Source organism: Taudactylus pleione, unplaced genomic scaffold, assembly GCF_031769625.1.
Source record: "Taudactylus pleione unplaced genomic scaffold, aTauple2 ptg000064l, whole genome shotgun sequence".
In the NCBI taxonomy this organism is placed as follows: Eukaryota; Metazoa; Chordata; class Amphibia; order Anura; family Myobatrachidae; genus Taudactylus; species Taudactylus pleione.
The window spans coordinates 9298137-9320927 of record NW_028284466.1 but is presented as its reverse complement, the minus strand read 5'-3'; positions in this window follow the sequence as shown (position 1 = coordinate 9320927).

The following is a 22791-nucleotide window of genomic DNA, read 5'->3' as shown; positions in this document are numbered from 1 at the left end:
TAATGCACTGCAGTTGATCTGCAATGCATTAGTGCATGAAGCAACGTATATTTAATAGGCTATGCACTATATGGTTTAAATTTATATTTTGTAGAGAAAATGCACTTCTTGAATATATGCCTGAATATGACATGATCAGACTCTGTGTCTGCAGAAACAAGATGCTAATTGTCATTCCCTTAGCAGGAGGTCTGATGAAGAGGCTTGACTGTGTAAAGGTGTGACTAATGTCATATAGCCAAACCCTTCATGTACAGAACTTCCTTTGAAAAGACAATTTGTTTTTAAGAACCTTTTGGATGTCACTGAATGTGTTAAGGTTGGAAATGCCAAACTGATTGATAAGGATGAATGTCATTTACCTTTTCCTGTGAAATGTTATATCAACATTTTAGGAGACAGTATAATGTATGATAAATCAGATTGTGTTGAAAGTTTGGGTGGTGGAATAGGAAGGAGGATATTGAGTGACTCCTTTGAAATGTAATATGTTGTTAATTTATATTTTGTGAGCTAGAATGATTGGCTAGAAGGAACCCAGGGTGGACTTTTCCCTGTGGCACTGTGCCCTGAGTGGCATAAAAGGAGGCTTCATGCCTGGTAAAATGGTACAACCCTGTAACTTCTTTGAGGAGAAGAGCTGCTGATAAGATTCCTGTATGCAATGTAATGTACCCCTTCATTCGGAAGGTTGAGTCTTCTTTAAGACATTGAGCAATAAAACACTGTTTGCCTTTAATTCAATTGCCTCGATCCTGCGACCAAAAGAATTGTGCCAAACGCTATTCCGTTCTCCAGCTGTTCTGGGTAAGAGCTCCATGTCTCCAAGTTCAAGCCCTCTGCCAAGCTACCGTGCAGACCTGGTCCATTGCAAGGGATCAGGTGGGAACAGCCGACACCAAACAGGAGGTGTGTCCGCAGTTAGTCAAACGCATACACAGCAGAAGCGGTTCCAGGTGCCGAGGTAGGAGCCTTATTGTACGTAAAAAGTGGTTCCAAATGCCGATGGTAGAGTTTGGTGGTGACAGCATCATTACACGCCCACTGCGCAGTGGGCAGAGTCATTGACAGGCACACTGCGGTACTGGGATCAGATCGTATCCAGTTTGCCAAGTTTGCAGACAGCAATGGGGACATTGATGGACATTTGCAAGTATTTGAAAGGTCTTGTAAACTACACGATTTACCCAAGCAGGAGTGGGTCAGACACCTGGTGCCCACATTGCACGGAGAGGCCCTGGAGGCCTATCGAGGAGTGGCCACCGAGGACTGCGGTGACTATGACGAAGTCATAAGGGCCCTCCTACAGCAATACTTTGTCACTCCTGAGTCCTACAGGAAAAAGTTCCCGGGACTTGCCCAAGAACCCTACCAGCACCCATGAGCAGTTTGCCACTCAGCTGAGGCAGTACGTGGTGAAGTGGGTGAAGGGATCTGGTACCAATACCTGGGACGCACTGATTGATCTGCTATGCCAAGAGCAGTTCTACCGCACGTGCACCCCAGAGGTGAAGGATTGGGTGCTAGACCGGGAGCCACCCAGTTTGAAGATGTCGGCCCAGTTTGCAGACAAGTATATAGCAATTCAGCTTCAAGGGCAGAAGCACCCAACTAGCAGCCGACCCCAATGGACTGTACAACCAGGGGAACAACCCTCTTCTGCTCATCACCCCCCAAAGCGGGCATCCTCCAACCCGGGTGCTCTTGGCCAGCAATTGCCCCGCCCTGTCCCTGCAAATCATCAGAGACCACCGGGGCCCCGACTGGTCAAGAAGTGTTATGACTGTGGGAAAATCAGACATCTGAGGATGAACTGTCCCACACCCCAAGCACCCCAGACTCGTGCCCCAAATCCAAGTGCTGGAGCCCGGCTTGTTTGCCTGACCCGGGGAGGTGAGCCCAAAGAGAATGTTCCTACTCCAGCCAGTCCAATGGAGTGTGGGGAGAATCAGGTGAACTCCACAGAGAGAGTCACCTGCATGGCCAAGGGGCCACCCCAAAATATGTGGCGGCACCTGCAGATGGTCCAAGTGGGGCCCCTGCAGGGACAATGATTAAGAGACTCTGGGGTCTCAATCACTGTTGTGAGCCCCTGCCTAATTGATCCTGCCACAGTACTGCCAGGTCGCACTGCCAAAGTGACCGTGGTAGGCGGAATGGAGCGAGAGGTACCTGTGGCGAGAGTCTACCTGGACTGGGGAGCTGGCCCAGAGTTGAGGGATGTTGCTATCATGGATGACCTTCCAACTGACGTGGTCCTGGGGAATGACCTTGGTGGTGGAATTGTTACCACATTTGCTGACGCCATCGCCCGGAGTCAAGTTTCTGGATCACAGTCTACATCAACTACACCAGAACAGCCCAGCCCAGAGGAAAAGACTAGACAACTGCCAGCGCAGCTTACCACAGCATCAACCAGCCCAGAGGAAAAGATTACAGTGGCTAGATCAGCATATCTATTCAACATGCCTTTTGCCTCTTGTATGCCTACGTCCCCTAGCAATGCAGAGGATGTTGGTTCCGGCTCGTTGGATCCTGTGAGGGTGCCCAGTGATGCTCCTGTCCCTAGTGGTTTGCCAACTCCGGTGGTGAGTATGAGTGACCACACTGACTTCCCTTTGACTGACCTCAACCAAACTGACCCTAGCGATCCCAACCCATATCCCCCTGTAGACTGTCCCTACTTAGAAGGCAGTGAGGGCCCCAGACAGAAGTTCAGGGAACCTCAGCTTGCTGACCCACATCTGGAAGGCATATTGTGCCAAACTGGCAGCGGCCTTCCAGGGATAGCAGCAGTGAGTGTGACCTGGCGGGATGGGTTAAGGTACAGGATAGCCAGGAAGGTAGAAGGGGATAGGCCAGTTAGGGAGCAAGGTCCCCTGCATGTGCCAAGTAGATCGGGGAAGACACGCAGCCTACCCGTGGTGGATGTCACACGCAGCCCAGAGGCTGGTGATCTGTCCGCCATTACTGTGGAACAGGTAGCGGACAAGGTGGTGAGAGGAGACCTAGGTGACAGGGTAGGTTCCCCTAGTCATAGGTAATTGGAGGAGGATGGTAGGGCAGGTCTGACAGGTAGTACAGACAGATGCCAGGTGGAGATGACAGAGGTGCAGTGCCCAGGGTATAGTGTGGGGGCAGACAGTAGTAGGCCCAGACCAGTGGGGGTGGAGGCAACCAGAGACTGTCTGCTCACAACCGCAAGACAGGTACTGACCTCAGAAACTGTAAGGCCCTACGGACGAGTTGTCCCTGACTTTAGTGCTGTAGTGACACCCCTTACAGAGTTGACCAGGGAGGGACTCCCCAAATCAGTGGACTGGATACCCACTTGTGAGTAGGCATTCCAGTCATTGAAGGAGGCTCTGATACCAGCTCCAGTGCAGATGGTGCAATTTCAGGACCAGGACATTGTGGTATGAACTAATGTGTCATTGCACAGACTGGGAGCAGTACGGAGCCAGATGGGCAGGAGCACCCTTTGGCTTGTTTGAGCAGGATACTGCTATGGTGGGAGGTGGGGTATGCCACAATTGGAAGACAGTGGTTGGCAATTGTCTGGGCATTGGACCCCCTTCGGCACTATGTGTGCGACGGGCCCCCCAAAAGGGAAACTGACAGACTGTTGTGGTGGAGCCTTGGACTTCAGTGTGACTATTTGGACATTGTGCACCGACAAGGAAAGGCCCACTGCAATATGGATGAACTATCTAAGCCAGAACCGAAGCCACCCAGGTAGCTTCCCTGAACCACCAAGAGTCTGCGGTACCAGGAGCCAAATCATTGGGACATGGCCCTCTGGTGGTCCGCTTGAGGGGGGGGGGAGAAGTGTGGCCAGAGGCCGACCACACGTGATTAAAATGGCTGCCAAGGCATTGAGGGGATTAACCCTCATGCCATTGCGCCATTTTTAATAGGACAGTGTAAAAGCACACTGCACATGGTTTATAATAAACTGTATTAAAGTAGATATGTATTGCTGTAATGCACTGCAGCTGATCTGCAATGCATTAGTGCATGAAGCAATGTATATTTAATAGGCTATGCACTATATGGTTTAAATGTATATTTTGTAGAGAAAATGCACTTCTTGGATATATGCCTGAATATGACATGACCAGACTCTGTGTCTGCAGAAACAAGATGCTAATTGTCATTCCCTTAGCAGGAGGTCTGATGAAGAGGCTTGACAGGAAGTTCTCTGTGTAAAGGTGTGACTAGTGTCATATAGTCAAACCCTTCATGTACAGAACTTCCTTTGAAAAGACAATTTGTTTTTAAGACCCTTTTGGATATCACTGAATGTGTTAAGGTTGGAAATGCCAAACTAATTGATAAGGATGAATGTCATTTACCTTTTCCTGTGAAATGTTATAGCAACATTTTAGGAGACAGCATAATGTATGATAAATCAGTTTGTGTTTAAAGTTTGGGTGATGGATTAGGAAGGAGGATATTGAGTGACTCCTTTGAAATGTAATATGTTGTTAATTTATATTTTGTGAGCTAGAATGATTGGCTAGAAGGAACCCAGGGTGGACCCTCTGTGGCACTGTGCCCTGAGTGGCATAAAAGGAGGCTTCATGCCTGGTAAAATGGTACAAACCTGTAACTTCTTTGAGGAGAAGAGCTGCTGATAAGATTCCTGTATGCAATGTAATGTACCCCTTCATTCGGAAGGTTGAGTCTTCTTTAAGACATTGAGCAATAAACCACCATTTGCCTTTACTTCAATTGCCTCGATCCTGCGACCAAAAGAATTGTGCCAAACGCTATTCCGTTTTCCAGCTGTTCTGGGTAAGAGCTCAGTGTCTCCAAGTTCAAGCCCTCTGCCAAGCTACCATGCAGACCTGGTCCATTGCGAAGGATCAGGTGGGAACAGCCGACACCAAACAGGAAGTGTGTCCGCAGTTAGTCAAACTCATACGCAGCAGAAGCGGTTCCAGGTGCCGAGGTAGGAGCCTGAGTGTACCTAATAAGCTGTTCCAAACGCCGATGGTAGAGTTTGGTGGTGGCAGCATCGTTACACGCCCACGGCGCAGTGGGCGGAGTCATTGACAGGCGGCAACTGACGGTGAGTGGGAGTCCAAAAGCGCTAACCCGTGACCAGGGCCGGCCTAGGCGAAAGGCATCCGGTCACAAGCAGGTAATGTGTATCCACTTGAGGCTTTTATTATCCTCCCTTGATATTATCCTTTTCTGGAATATTGTATATGAGTTTTAGTACCAGCTAGCACCATATTTTTCCTTTTATACTGCAATTTTTTATAGATTTGTGAAATAGAATGTCTATTCTGCAGTATCACTAAGTACACAGCAAACAGTTCTGTTTATGGCTGAATATACATATATAGTATAGATAGATAAATCCTATTCGGTTGCCACAAAAAGGATTACACCAGCACTCCAATATATATGCAAACAATCAAGATATTTAATATGCCATAAAATGCCATTAAGCAGCCATATACTCATGAAGCAAGCCCAAAAAGAGTCAGGACATAATTCATCATCAGACAAGTAATCATGTTCTACTGAACCATGAGTCTGGAAGTCATATCAGTCATGCCATTCCCCAACAGCTGTTTCGGTTAAACACCGTTTTCAAGAGGCAGCATCCAACACATGAAGGGAAAAACAAGCTTATATAAGCGGAATGCTTACCTAATCAAACACCTGTGGTACTGCGCGTCCACCACCATCAGTCCGCACTGCCGGGCACATCCTCCAACAGAACGGTACAGCCACGGTCCGCCAAACAGGAAGATGCCGGAAAGCGGAACTAAGCCGCATCGTCCAGTATAGGAGGAAGACCAAGGCATGCGCAACAAAAGTGCACACATATATACAGAACATACAATACATGAAAATCACATAAAATGCTAAACTAATATACTAACATCAAGGATCCATTAATGTCAAAAAGACATGGATGGCATGAAAACACATGTAAATAAAAATACAATACCAATGATGAAATATCATATATAGAAATATCATATATAAAGATCATATCATACATAGATAAATTCCAGTACATTTAGTTTCATACCCATCAAATGCAAACCAGCAATATCACAAAAATGCTGACAAGCAGAATTCCTTATTTAAACCCATAGGCACCATGCTATTAAGCCTATGAATCCAATGGCACTCATATTGTATTAGTAATATGTGCCTATCACCCCCCTGGGTAGGGGTGGAATATGATCCAGTGGCATAAAGCTAAAATCTTTCAGGTTATGTCCCATAGCAACAAAATGTTTTGCCACTGGTGGAGTGCTTGAGTCCATCTTCAGAAATGCTTTCTTAATTGAAGACCTATGCATAGCAATTCTTTCTTTTATCATGCGTATAGTCTTCCTCACATAAATCATATTATAAGGGCACATGATGACATAAACAGCATATTTCGTCTCACAGTTCATGCGGAATTGCAGTTTATATTTCATCCCAGTAACAGGGTGAACAAAGGAATCACCTGTTTTTAGATGTTGACAATTTACACAACCTGAGCATTTAAATGCCCCCTTCTGTAGTTTAAGCCAACTATTGTTCAATGGGATATTTAATCCAATGCCTGATGGACTAATCAATTGCTTCAAATTATGGCTGCGCTTGTAACAAAATAATGGCACATTTTGGCATAAACTGCCCATAACTGGGTCAGAGGCAATAATATACCAATGTTTCAAGATCGGTTTGCGCAACAGTCCAGAAGTAATTGAATAGTTACTAGAAAATACTAGTCTATCTTTGCGCTCTTTTTTACAACTGGAGGCAAGTAATTCATCACGATTAAGGTGTAAACATGCCTGTATCGCTTTCTGGAAAAAGGTATCTCTCCCTGTTTGGAAAATACATTTTGAAGTTTTAATTGCCTGTGAAACGTGTACAGTTCCACCTCACAGTCAAATGGCTTCTGTCTATGGGTTTAAACAAAGGATAAACCCTTGGACAAAACTGAGGCCTCCACCTCAGTGGGACAATAATCTGATAAATTATATACCATTATTTCCTGATTCCCTTGGGGCCCCTTGTACCTGTTCCACTTGTGCCTGATGCCCCCTCTACAGATGGCTTTTTTTTATTTTTTCCACGCAAGGTCTTGCTGCGGGTGTACATTTTCTTGCCTAAATAACCCCTCCTATCACTAGTACCAGGTTGGTCAGAATCACTCTGTGAGGTTTGAGAGTCTAAATCAGTAAACTGTGGCTCAGTTCTACATGTATTCCCCTGTGGGGGTCTCCAAGCCCATCTACCAGACTGATTACTCAACCAAGGATAAACCCTCAATTCCCTGTAATCTTCCTTCACTCTCCTATACTTTGTTTTTTTAAAAGACAAAAGATCTGCCTTGAAAGAAACATTAGTCTCATCTAATTTGGTCAGCCAATCACTGCCAGAGTCTGCTTCAAGAACATCAAGTCCATTGGTTTCGCAAACATCAATATCCCTTTTAACATTCTCGATGTTGGTATTCACTTGCTGTACTACAAGTACCATGAGATCCAAACTGCATTGTTTAATATTTGACACCAGCTCTTGCAAAATTCTTTATTACTCCATCCCAGTCCTAATTTGAAAACCCCTGGGAATAAGGCCTTCCTTGTAATATTGGGACAAGGTTAGTCCATGTAATTCTAATTCAACAAGCCTCTTACGAAATTTCAATAAATCCGACTGAATTTCTTGAGGACTAGCCAAGTCAAATGCAAGCTGGTCAGTGTCAGTAAATAGAATCTTTGAAACGTCTCTCGCTAGAAAACGCTTGGTACCCGTGACATCTCCAACATCTGGATCCATATGTGCACAAACGTTAATCAGTAAAAATACAAAAGGAAAAGAGAAAAAAGTCAATGTATCCAAAAAATATTAAAATATTGCGGTGCAGATCCAATAACCACAAAGGAAAATACAATACAAAAACAGGGGTCTGCACTCACTATGAAGCAATAGGAGGGTGCACGGTAATAGTATAGATAGATAAATCCTATTCGGTTGCCACAAAAAGGCTTACACCAGCACTTCAATATAAATGCAAAAAATCAAGATATGGCTGTACCGTTCTGTTGGAGGATGTGCGGGCAGCGCGGGCTGATGGAGGTGGGCGCGCAGTACCACAGGTGTTTGATTAGGTAAGCATGCCGCTTATATAAGCTTGTTTTTCCCTTCATGTGTTGGATGCTGCCTCTTGAAACCGGTGTTTGACCTAAACAGCTGTCGGAATGGCATGACTGATATGACTTCCAGACTCATGGTTCTTAAATATATATAATTATTTATTTCTTTACAGTATATATAATAAAATTCCCAGTTTAAGGGTTTGTCTTGAACCACTGGATGGATTTTAATGGTGTTTTCACTATTCCATACAACATTGAACAAGGAAGGTTTAGGTGTAAAGCTGGCCACACACTAGAACAACTTACATCCAACCAGCCAACTTGTTGATTGGTTGGAATGAAAATCTGGTAACGTATGGGAGTAAATGATGAACAGAAATTTACTCCTAAATGCCAGAAAACAGATGAAAATGGTCATCAGGGAAGTTTGTTAAATGTTTGATTTAAACTATTTGTTTATACAACAGTTTTGGTCTATCTTTCAGCGTCTGGGAGCAAGTTGCTGATTGTATTCCTTACCAGATTTTCATTTCAACCAATCTACTAGTTGGCTGGTTGGACAGATAATCTTTAGATGTGTGGCCAGTTTAAGAATCATTCACCTGTGACAAAAGGGAGCCAAGCAGTGATGATTTTAGTGATGCAAGTCAGAAAAAAATATTGCACCAAGCTGATGTATCAGGAATTAAAAAAAACCCCCAACCATTAGAACATAATTGAATGATTTCCATTCGATGGTGGTAAACATCGGACTACCACCATCAAATGGTGAAAATACTACCATTGGAACAAAAGTAGTGATGGTTAGTAACCATTGGATTCCGATATACATCCATACTCTGAACCTGCTGCAGGCAGACTCCGGCCACCACTCCTCTGTGAAGTGCTCTCTCTCCAATGTGATGTTCCTGTTCAGTCACATGCCCTTGGTGAACAGGAGGCACCTCCCATTGGAAGTCAGCACTGTTCTTGGACAGGGGCACCATGGCGAGGAAGCTCAACAGGAACCCAGGAAATACAGGGTACACTGTGCAAAGAGAACATTGCTCAACACCATGTTTGGCAGCCAGGTTGCGGAAATATGCACAGGTGCCCCAGCCCAATTGAACATGCTGCTGATAATACTCATGGTAGCTGCAATACAAATCTCTTATCCATGATCCTTCTGCACTTCCCAGCACATTCCAGTGGCCAGGAGGCCCCCAGCCAGCTGCAGGACAGCAGCAGTGGGGGTTGTGGTTACACTGTTGAGATGCAGAGGGCTGTGGTGTGATGCAGGTGGTTATGGTGAGATGCAGAGGGCTGTGGTGTGATGCAGGTGGTTATGGTGAGATGCAGGGACTGTGGTGACATGGTGTAGGTTGTAATGAAATGCACGGGGCTGTTGTGAGATGAAATTGCTCCTGTTAAATACTCCTCCAGGGGAATCTGACATCACACATGTGCCCAGTATCAGTTTCCGCCACCAGCCGGAGGCTGCAGGAGAGGAATCTCCTGCAAATAATGCCTCCATAGGCTTAAAGCGGTTATACCATCTGAAGGAGTTTGGTACATAGGGGTCAGATCATAGTCCCCATTGATGATAATGGGGATTGTGCTCTGCAGTGCTGATTAGCCTTCTGCAGGAGATTTCTGTTAAATCTCCTGCATTAGGTTATTAGTACATAGCAACAGTTTATAAAATTATGCAGAAACAGCAGTTTTTACATAATTTTATGAACAGAAATGCTTGATAATTAGGCCCCTTAGTGTGCAGCAAAGTCTTTTAAGTTACATTATAAAAATTAACATTTATAAGACATGCAGTGAAGTTATACAGAAACAAAGAGATTTTAATGATGAATAATCCTGTAGTTAACACATAGTTACATTCCTAGGAATTTTAGTTTTTAAATTGCTCATTTAACACAGCAGTCATACTCATATAAATAATATTCACATGGCAACAATTTTAGTATTAAAAAGTTGAAATCACTTGTCTCCACATAATGAGTGCTTTTGTGATTAGCAAAAGAAAAATCACAAAATGAGCACTAATCAGCATTGTAGCTAAAGAAACGGAAATATATTTTTGTCAAGCTGGTTTGTTCACAATGAGATTGCAAGTGTTCTTTCATTAATGCTTTTCTATAATAAGATTTGTTACACTTATACTGTGGATTCAGGCTTTATAGTTACTGGCAGATGGTATCATTCATCATGTCTCTGAAATGGGGAGGAGGGATGACTGCTTCATCAGGTTTATAATATTGCAGGTTTTTTAAATAAGTTGAAAAAACATTTACGTAATGTTTGTTATTTATGTACGTTATTTATTTAGCACTCCAAGAGTCACAGTGCACATCACCATTCCGAGCTGGTGCATTAATAATACCCCTTTTACACCGGAGCCAAAACCCGGGTTATTGCAGAGTTAACCCGGGTAGCTCCTTGGTGTAAAAGGGGAGAGGGTTGGATCCCTGCTGTGTGAACGACGCACTCCGGGTCACGATGACCTGAAGCATGCCGCACGCTGGCCGATTGGTCAGGCATCAGTGGCTCTTGGAGATGACGTCATCTCCAAGCGTCCACTTCAATGCCAGAAAAGCCGGGTCTATGCAGACCCGACTCCGGTGTGAATGGTGCCGACTCGGGAATGTCCTGGGTCGGCGCTGGCTAAATTCTGGGTCTGATCTGGATTGGAACCCTGTTACAATTCCAGGTCAGACCTGGAATTTAGGTGTAAAAGGGTTATATTTAAGAGTACAGGAGAGTTATCAAACTTGGAAGGTGTTGTTTTGTATTGATCAATGAAATTGCATTTTATATATGTTAGTGTACAGTTATGGCTCTAGTCTAATGGCCCCCTTCCCCCTCTCCCCCCAGCTGAAACTGACCTCGTTGATCAGTGCGCTCTCTCTTACAGTCAGCTGGCCACCGGGACTCCTAGTCTGTAACCCTAGTCAGCTGTGCTTTAAACTGAGATACTGGTTTACAGCACAGCTAACCAAGGTCACAATGCAGGATCCCCAGCGACCAGCTGACTGTAGGTGAGAGCTCACCGATCACTGATCAGCGGACCCCCTGCTGTAGGTAAGGGTCTGATTTTTTTATTATTATTATATTTTTTTGCAGAAATAAGCTTGTAATCTATTTTAGACCACAAAGCTGATCACAGGGGGCCGGCTCCTGGCTCTGCTCTGCCTGTAAGAGTGGAGCAGGGGTCCGGGAAACCAGGGGGAAAACCCTGCTTAACGTCATCTCCATAGGCAAACACAGAGGGGTTTTTTGGCTGGCTGGAAACCCCCCTCCCCAGCCCACATCATGATGACCAAATAAAAATAATATATAATACTAAAGTTGCGTGTTTTTAAGATCCCCTCAGTGTAACAAATGAAATAATTAGCACCACCTGTTGATCTTTTAAAATTTGTGAGCCAGTCATGAATACACTTGTGCACCAACTAGGAAATAAGGAAAACATGCGCTGTTTGGGGTGCACTGATATAGACCATCTATAGAGTAAGTTATAAATACTGTATAATGATACACTATGCAGTGCATAATGAGACCAATATGTACATATATGTCCAGGGCAGTGATAGATCTTTTGTTGCTCCCCCAGACTCACAAACTTGCTCAGATGATCTGGAATGGTGCCCACATCTGAAATAAAAACATTCAGCTCAGGCAGGATGGCCCTACTTTTGCCCATAATGGCATACTGTGATCCCTGGTCCTGTATATGTCAGTATTATTACATACACTAATTATGCCCTCTTCATGGACTGGCCACACTTGCTCTAAAATCAAGCATTTAGATCCCCCCTCTAGAATCTTGTGTTTTGCCCGTGATCTCCAGATGGCATTGTTATAGCAGGGCTATTCCCCCTTAGTAATTTCAAGCAGACCACATTTCCCAATGCAAGTATGGGAAATATGATCTGTTTGCTAAAGAAATGCGAATTAAACGGCTTGGAGTAGTTTTTCACAAAAGCTGCACCAAAAGCCCTTTACTATATTTTGGTGAAACTAAAATAATGTGAACACACCCCATTTCACATTATTTTATGAAAAAAGTATTGATACATAGAGCCCTAAGTGACTGGTCGGTTCTCGCCAGACCATTGGAACAGCAAAAACCATGCTACAGTATTCTTGTTCCCCTTCCTCCATTTCATCAGACTTACATAGAACTTTATACAGCACATGTTTTGTCCAACTTATATGTTGATCACCCACACGGCAGCCGAAAATAAACATAATAATCTTTGAGCAGCCATGGGTTTATTTTCCAGAAGCTTGGTCACAGACTACCCGTTAGAGGTCATTTCAATTACGACTAGAATTGAATATTGATATGTGGGTGCTGTGCAGTGTGCACAAAACTTGTACATGTGGTAGCCGTGGATATTAATATGAACCCCTATGAAGCTAAACTAAAATACGTTATTTAGGGAAATTGCTAAGCACACACATATTGATAATGCCTACAATATTGGGAAGTTGGTCCATATTCAAAGGTTCCAAAAATATGAGCAATGTGCGAAAATGACACAGTTTAAATTCAATTGATCATTCATTATTGGACATGCCTGAAAATGGGGATGACTATGGGCCTGATTCAGAGATGGATGCAATAGTGATTTTTACACACATCGAACGATTGTTTACCATGGCGCATGCGTATAAGCCGCACTACACGTGCGCATCTATCACATCGCGATTGCAGACGCACAGAGGAATCCATTGCACAATGAGTGATTGGCTGTTGGTGTTTGGGGGTGGTAACAGGGTGGTGGTCAGAAAACGTAGCATGAGAGCCCTCTGTGTTTTAGGAGAGCTGCCGAGTCTGCGGCTGGTCAGACCTTCCACAAGGACAAGATGGCCGCTGGATGTGCATCAATGTTACTGATATTTACACAGGTAAGCAATGTCATACGCAGATAAGAAGGCAGCAGTGGGCGTCCCTATCTGTGGAACCATCAGCATATTTTTGCAGCTGCGTTCCGTACAAAATCGTAGCTGCGATCGCATTAGCGTCCATCTCTGAAGCAGGCCCTATGTACATTCATTTAGTGGTCACCCTGAGCTCTGACAAAAGTAGTGTGCATTCCCAGCCTCTTTTGAATTACTTCTTCTGGATTTCTACTTTAAAACATAATGGTTGATTTGATGGTGATTTTTGTTTATCAGCATGAATTTTAAAAAGAAAAAAACAAACCAAAAAAATTGATGACAAGGAATTTTCTTCTAATAATGCCCCTTCACCTATCCGACCAGCATAAGATCTGATTCATATACGATTTCCCTACAATTCCCCGGAGCTCCCTGGCAGTCCCGGCAGCATGTTTGTTGTTTTCTTAGCACAGGATCTGTCCTACGATCGATCCTGTGTCTCACAGGCTCATAAAAAACAGTCATTGAAATGACTTGAATTGCTGCACGATGGATCGCATGAACAAAATAAACGGCACAATCTGCACACGATACGATGGACAAGATGTGCTGCACATCTGATCATAAGATCCGATTATAGGAGCTGCAGGAGCGCGCATCGGATCTTATCTTACTAAAATAATAGACGATTTTCACAAGATCCATCTTATGACTCATTGAAAATCGGCTAATCGGCCTGAAATCGTGCATGTGTATGGGCACCTTAACATTCACAATGCACAGTGGTTTAATAGCAAATGTTTCTCTGCAATAGATTTGCATATAACATCTCAGTTTTCTGATTAAAGTAAGCTATGAAGTTGTTGAGCGATTAGCAGCAGTCTGCGCTGTCTCCTTCATGTTTACAGGAGGCAGCAGACACTAGGACCCACCTCAGTTCTCCCTGAAGGTCTCTCCTCTAATATGCTCCACCCCACACGCACGTCTACAGCTCAGGTCTCCCCACTCCAGGGTCCACATACAAGGATGCACCCCGGGCTCCCCCGTCCCTGCCAAAGGGCAGTAGATCTTAACTATACCACCACCGCTTAGCACCACAAGCTCCCCACTTGCCACCACAGTAAGTGATGGTGCATTCTGCAATGACCAGCAGAATGCACCAATTGTCCTAAACCACTGTGTGTATACCACTGCTTTTATCCCCTGCATTACCTCCATTAACCCGGTATCTGCTGTTATTAATAAACCCTATACCCTGGTTAAGGATCACTGTCTGGATTAAAATCCTTTTTACAATTCCTAGGGTGGCTATTGCTCTACACCAATAGAACATATCAACAGAATTATATAATATAGTGAGCAGTTTCAGTTCTAGCTGGGAGTGAGAAAACTGTGTAAGTCATAACGTTTCACAGCATGGTCTGACAGATAAAATGGATTTATTGAAGAACAAGCCAGCAAAACTAGTATGTTCTTTTTCTAATTGAGAGGTTTCTATCGTCAAAAGGTTTCATGTCTCTCTGCCACTTTTTAGGCTCTTGGAGACTATTATCTAAGCTTGCAAGTCATAGTTAAAATATTCTATCCTTCATCCTCTAGTTTGATGTAATGCTGGTACAACGTACAATACGGGTAAAACTGAATGCAGGCATATTTCATTTTGTTTTTGTTTCAAAATTGTGCCTAGTGCTCTGATGGCTGCTTCCAATCAAGGCTATATAAGATTTAGTTGAGTGTCTACTGTATAGTAGTTCACAAGCGAGCCCTTGTCTGGATGTTACCCTCTGTACCTGAGAGGTGAGTGCATTTAACTGCAATCTAATGGTGTTTTAGGCATATATATAGTGATTTGCAAAGATTGGGGTCACTTGACAACTACTGTAGCTGCAAGTTTTAATGTTTTGATTAAAATATGATTATTTGCTAGATACACACAGATTTGCAGTACACTAATGATTAGAGGGGGTAATAGGGCAAGGAGGCTATTACAGCTTGAATCCTCGTGGACTTTTTGTTTGGATACTTTGACCCCTCGGGGTCTCAATGAATCTTTAGGACTATCCTGTTTCCTTTGAGTAATTTTTCTCATAATACACACAAGATATTGACCAGGGTACTTGTTGGTCCTTGGTTGCTTATCATGGGCCTCAGCATTATTATTGCACTACATGTTGGTTACAAGCTACATATACCACCAATGATTGTTTTGACTATAAATAGTGACTTATATGCTACCTATTTAGATTAGCAAAGTTCAGGCATTGTCATTTTGTGCCATTTACAACAAATAAGGAATGTATTTTTCTACCTCACATTTGGTGCATAAATGCATTATCCTGTTCTGAGAGGCTGGATGCCCTTTCTATAATTTTTTTTTGTGGTTTTCTGTTCCTACATTCATCACTGTTTGTGTGATGCATGTAGCGATCCTTGCAGAATAAGGAACCTGCTATAGCTACCATCTGTTTGAGGTCATTATAACGGTCAACTTGTTTATTTTCAGCATTTTGTACAGTATACTAGTATTATTAGTGATTGTTCCTTTTTATGTTCGATGTCTGTGTTTTTATGACACATAGGTGTTTTTAGATTTGAGTATGGTGATCATATATTGATCATTTATTACTTTTTATTTTAATTTTTTACATCATTGGTTCACATATTCCTTTGTACATTCATTTGATTTTTGTTTAACCTGTATTCCATGGTACTTGTTTGTATACTGGGTAGTTGATATTGCAACCATTACACAGAAAAATCCATTTCACATGTGGTATTTTTTTCTTCACATGCTGTCTATTTATGTTTACACCGACCAGTTGCTATGCAACCTTGACACATATTACTCTTATTTACATGCTGTGCACATCACTACTTATGATACACATTGTACTATATCCTAGTCACGTTTTGGTATTGATTCACATTTTTTATTGATTTTTCCTTTCACTTTTTTAGATGTTCACAATATGTTTTATTGTTTTGTTTTGTTCATTTGTTCTCTATCCGGGAGGTTACCATAGATACAGGTTAGGTTTCTGTCCCATCCTGTTATCTCGTGTACCTGATGACATCACACGCGAGCCGCCTGGAGGAGACGCGGGCTGTTGACGTCTCAGTACTTGTTCCGGGTTTGGATTACCGGACGCAATACGGAAGGCACGGACACGTCCGGTGGGGTGAGGTATTTAAACTTGTTTATTTTTAAGTTGTTTCATCTTTGACATCCTAAATGAAAGGGGCGTGTTGCCCCGAAATGTCAATGATGATGATTATGCAATAAACCACATTGCTCCTTTAACACATTTGCATGGTCTCTGAGTGCCGCCTCGTACGTCTGGTATACAGTGGGGACACAGTTCTCCTTCAAGGAGGGCACCGGAGCAAGTAATACTGCATTTTTCATTGTGAGTGCCGGATCATTAGTGTTCATGTATTGGAGTTTGTCTATACCTAGTGGATGGTATTGCAAATAGTTCAAGGCACCATGTCATTTTTTCATTTCTCAGGACATTTTTCCAGCGGTGTTGGCTCGTCCACACTTTTTGTTGGTGCAGCATGGAATATTGGCACCACTTTCCCTAAGGTGTGTGTGATTATACACTCTTGGAACATTGGAGCAGGTTTTTGAATGAGTAAAATGGCAACCGCACCGGATCCAACAGAAATGGTGTCGTATATTTTGCAATGTGACACATATGACACTTTCAGTTTTTCAGATGCCGAGGCTGAAGGAATCTTACAAAAGGAACCCATTTTTGATTCCCCTATTGATTCTTTAAATAAAGATGTTTATAAAGAATGGCTTACATTAAAGAAAAAAGAAGTGGATTATGTGATTCACAGCCGTACCCTATCCGACTACTATAGAGCCAAGCAGATTCTGCGAGGGCTACGTGTCCACAATGTTCTCTTTGAGTTTGAGACAGGACATCATCATTAGAGGTGCTGATAAGGGAGGCTCCATCGTCATTATGGATACCTCCTATTACAGGGAGGAATGTCTCAAATTGCTCAATGATATAGATATTTATAGTCCGCTACACAAGGATCCAACACTTGAGTACAAGAAAAGTCTTGATGTTTTGCTGCAACAAGCTGTTGTGGAAAATGTTATTACCGATAAAGTTTGTGACAAATTGCATACTGAATTTCCTATAGTGCCTATTTTTTTACATCATTCCCAAGATGCATAAGGATTTACGGAGACCTCCTGGCCGACCCATCATTTCGGCCAGGGGGTCTCTGTGCAAATCTATTGCTGTTTATGTTGACCTGTACCTTCAGCCCTGTGTTCAGGACACATTTACTTACTTGACAGATTCTACCACTCTGCTTCATCATCTGTCAGAGCTTGAGTCTTTACCAGATGATATAGTTATGGTCACGCTAGATGTGACAAGTTTATATATGTGACAAGTTTATATACGTGCATCCCACATGAGGATTAAAGGCAATAGAACGGTTGGTTATGAATAATCCAAATTATAGTGGTCCAGATGTTAAGTTTCTGCTTGCGCTGTTGGAGTTCACACTATGTCACAACTATTTTCTATTCGATGGAGCCTTTTATATGCAGAGGACGGGGTGTGCTATGGGCTCAGCAGCAGCCCCGTCCTTTGCTAATGCTTATATGTGGGACATAGAGAAAAGCCTTTTTTTTTTAAGATATGTCTCTGTCTCAACATATCTTCTTATATTATCGCTATATCGATGATTTACTCATCTTTGGGCAAGGGGATGTTGAGATTCTGTTTAATTTGATTGACTTACAGAATAGGTTTGCCAGTCCCATCAAGTTGACTGTCCATCATAGTCAGCATGAAATACATTTTTTGGATATCCATATCAAAATAGTGGATTCTCACATCCAAACATCTTTTTATTTCAATCCCACCAACAGAAACACGCTCCTAAAATACGAAAGCTTCCATCCACATCCCACTGTGTTTGGTCTCCCATACTCTCAGCTTATCAGAGTGTGTAGGATCACGAGTGATCACACTGAGACACTAAGACAGCTTGACATTATGATGGCCAAATTTGTGACCTGGGGTACCCCATTAAGCTGTTGTGTAGAGCCAAGTTAAAAGCACTCAGTAAAAGTAGAGAAGAGTTGCTAGCATCTAAAGAGAAGAAAAAGCTCAAACAAATAGTCCCGTGGATCAATGAATACAACATCAAAAGCAGATACATGTCTGCACATGTAAAAAACTGTGGCCATTGGTGGCCACTGACCCAGAGAGTAATCTTTTACACAACACCAGGGACATGCCGAGCTTTACACGTGGCCGCAACATTAAGGATATGATTGTAAAAACCGATATCACAGCCTTTAAAACATCAGGTCCCAGTAATTTCTTGAGTCGTAGAAATGGCTGTTTCAAATGCCTGGAGGAGACGTGGACCGTTGACGTCTCAGTACGTGTTCGGAGTTTGGATTACCGAACATGATACGGAAGGCACGGACACGTCCGGTGGGGTGAGGTATTTAAACTTGTTTATTTTTATGTTGTACCAAAACAAAAGAACACTGCGCTCTAATAACTATGGTGGGACATAGACGATAACACATATATGTGTGTATAGGCCTGCACTGACCAATTTATTCAATCTTAATCAAGAATATACACATGAATAATACAATAAAAAAACAATAATTAGATATAGGACCGGAATTGATCAGATTCCTAGTCCACAAGATATAAAAATATCAACACTCAACATGTAAAACGAGCTCTGATTATAAATACTGAAATCAGCAACAAATTGAGTACACTATTAAAATAATAACAATTGTAAATTGCATAAATATATTGAGTTGTTACATATATCGCAAATGTAAGCAAGTAAATCCAAACACATAAATCGCAATAGTCCTGAGAAATCCCAAGTGAAATCCTTGCAGATATTTATGACTCCCGTTGGAGAGCCAATTGTAGCTAAATGGCAATGGAGTCTAAAAAATGAAATAACGTATCCTAAAAGGTCACAGTACAGCTTAGGTAACTGCCGCAGGAAGAGACTCCTGTCTCTAATCAAGCCAACGTGCTGGGAGTCATTTGGTTTCGTGCCACAAGCAATCGGGCATTTGACTGCACATATAGGCGGCTCCGTGGAACAGGAGAGATCAGCCAGAGGTATCTGATGGGGTAGCAGAAAATATACGTGGTTAGCGGTCAGTAGTCCCGCATCGCTTACCAAGACACAGCCGGAGACCATACAGCGAGCAGCAGCCAGCGGCACCTCACACACTGATCCGCCAATTGTAAAGTAAGATCAGGTGGTGCTTGCTGGTGGTAATAGCTGCATAGAGTAAGTACCAAATCAGCGCTCCTCTCCATCACGGTCTTCGCTCTCTCTGTCAGAGTCTCACGGAATCTCACGCCAATAAATAGTAAATAGATCCAAGAAGACAGCAGGGCAGGAAACCAGGAAATCCTTAGAAGAGGACAACAGCAGCAATGCGTTTCGGCTACACTGTAGCCTTTTTCAAGCCAGAATGCCCTCCTGTTTGAGTTTGGAGTATAAATAGCCACAGAATTGGAGATATTGGATAATTGAACAATCGGTATTAACTATTTCTAGTCCAACAAAAATTGAGTTTATTAGGACTTATCTATTCAGTTAGATAGAAATTATATATCTCTCTATAGGCCATAAATATAAATAAATAAATACCATTACAATGAGATCAATGAACATAGTTTCATTCATCCTTAGTTAAAAGGCACATATACCTAAATATTAGAAGATTTATATGCATCAATAAATAAATACACATATATAATGACCAAAAGACAACACAATACAAACACAAATATACACACATATATATAACGTCTAATGTCCCAACAAAAAACATGACTGCACTGAGCTAATAAATCAATATTAAACAAATGAATTATTAAACTAGCAAAAATCTAATCTAGTATTTAATTTTTATTTATTATTTATTTTTTATTATTTATTTTTTATTTTATATTTTTATGAATGAAAATTAATTTTAATTTTTATTAATTTATTTTAGTTTAGTTTATTTCAGTTTAGTGTATTGGTAATATATGTAGTAATATTGTTTACAATATTATTATTGTTGATAATATTATTGCTATTATTGATGTTATTAATGTTAATATCACTACACTTGATTTTGGATTGATATAATACAATATAATTATATATTTATGTTGGACTAATTGATGCCCATCATTCGTTCATATGTTGAGATTCTGAATATCAGATTATATATAATTTTATAAAAATATTAATTTTTAATGTATTGTGATTTAGGAATTAGATTTTTGCTAGTTTAATAATTCATTTATTTAATATTGATTTATTAGCTCAGTGCAGTCATGTTTTTTGTTGGGACATTAGACGTTATATATATGTGTGTATATTTGTGTTTGTATTGTGTTGTCTTTTGGTCATTATATATGTGTATTTATTTATTGATGCATATAAATCTTCTAATATTTAGGTATATGTGCCATTTAGCTAAGGATGAATGAAACTATGTTCATTGATCTCATTGTATTGGTATTTCTTTATTTATATTTATGGCCTATAGAGAGATATATAATTTCTGTCTAACTGAATAGATAAGTCCTAATAAACTCAATTTTTGTTGGACTAGAAATAGTTGATACCGATTGTTCAATTATCCAATATCTCCAATTCTGTGGCTATTTATACTCCAAACTCAAACAGGAGGGCATTCTGGCTTGAAAAAGGCTACAGTGTAGCTGAAACACGTTGCTGCTGTTGTCCTTTCCTAAGGATTTCCTGGTTTCCTGCCCTGCTGTCTACTTGGATCTATTTACTATTTATTGGCGTGAGATTCCGTGAGACTCTGACAGAGAGAGCGAAGACCGTGATGGAGAGGAGCGCTGATTTGGTACTTACTCTATGCGGCTATTACCACCAGCAAGCACCACCTGATCTTACTTTACAATTGGCGGATCAGTGTGTGAGGTGCCGCTGGCTGCTGCTCGCTGTATGGTCTCCGGCTGTGTCTTGGTAAGCGATGCGGGACTACTGACCGCTAACCACGTATATTTTCAGCTACCCCGTCAGATACCTCTGGCTGATCTCTCCTGTTCCACGGAGCCGCCTATATGTGCAGTCAAATGCCCGACTGCTTGTGGCACGAAACCAAATGACTCCCAGCACGTTGGCTTGATTAGAGACAGGAGTCTCTTCCTGCGGCAGTTACCTAAGCCGTACTGTGACCTTTTAGGATATGTTATTTCATTTTTTAGACTCCATTGCCATTTAGCTACAATTGGTTCTCCAACGGGAGTCATAAATATCTGCAAGGATTTCACTTGGGATTTCTCAGGACTATTGCGATTTATGTGTTTGGATTTACTTGCTTACATTTGCGATATATGTAACAACTCAATATATTTATGCAATTTACAATTGTTATTATTTTAATAGTGTACTCAATTTGTTGCTGATTTCAGTATTTATAATCAGAGCTCGGTTTACATGTTGAGTGTTGATATTTTTATATCTTGTGGACTAGGAATCAGATCAATTCCGGTCCTATATCTAATTATTGTTTTTTTATTGTATTATTCATGTGTATATTCTTGATTAAGATTGAATAAATTGGTCAGTGCAGACCTATACACACATATATGTGTTATCGTCTATGTCCCAACATAGTTATTAGAGTGCAGTGTTCTTTTGTTTTGGTATTACTAGTGAGGTTGGCAATCACCTCTTTTTCACTGCTGCATTGGTAACAGATCGTTCTGGCTTATTAGCGCTGGAGAGGTCTCTTTGTGTGTTTATTTTTATGTTGTTTCATCTTTGCCCTGAAACATCGATGACGATGATTATGCAATAAACCACATTGCTTCTTTAACACATTTGCATGGTCTCCGAGTGCCGCCTCGGATGTCTGGTATACAGTGGGGATGCAGTTCTCCTATAAGGAGGGCACCGGAGCAAGTAATACTGCATTTTTCATTGTGAGTGCCAGATCATTGGTGTTCATGTGTGTGTATATATATATATATATAAAACAATTACTTCATATGTGTTGGTCCTACTAACAGAGGACTTACTGAAAGGAGCGGCTGTTTTTAATATAGCGCAGGTTGGTTTTGGTTGTATATATATATATATATATATATATATATTCTAAAATGTCTAGAAGACGCTCACTTGCGTTTTTTTTTATATATATTATTCAGATCAATAGCTTAACTTATACAAATGTCTTTGGAAATTCATTGTGCTCATCTGTAGTTCTTAATACATCTTTGATGTTCCCCGCAAAGGAATCTTCTTGTACAAATGAAGAGATGGAAAATTAAATATTTTCACCAGTTCTTTAAAGCAATTGTTCCTCTTATAGATTGGTATATGGATGAATGTCTTTTTAAATTCCTTCAGATTCTAGAATTAGACCCTTCCACCAGAGAACACCCAAAAGAAGGTAACTTATTGCATGATATTTTAGAATATTTATTATATATACAATATAATCAATCTAAAATATGCTTACTTAGCATGCATAACCAATGCAATATGACCCAACTTATAGTGTGATGTTCTACCCTCATTAGAGGGCATGAGCTATTGACATTGGTGTCACAAAGTAGAGGTAATTCATGCACTATTCACCCATATGAGTTTCGTCTCGAATTAGACTTCCTCAGGGGTAGATCTAACTGCTCTTAATAGACCATATACAAAGCAACGTATCTTAGTCCTCAATAGGAAGTAGCGTACTCTGTTCTCTCTTTCAACAGAATCTGCTGTGGGGTCA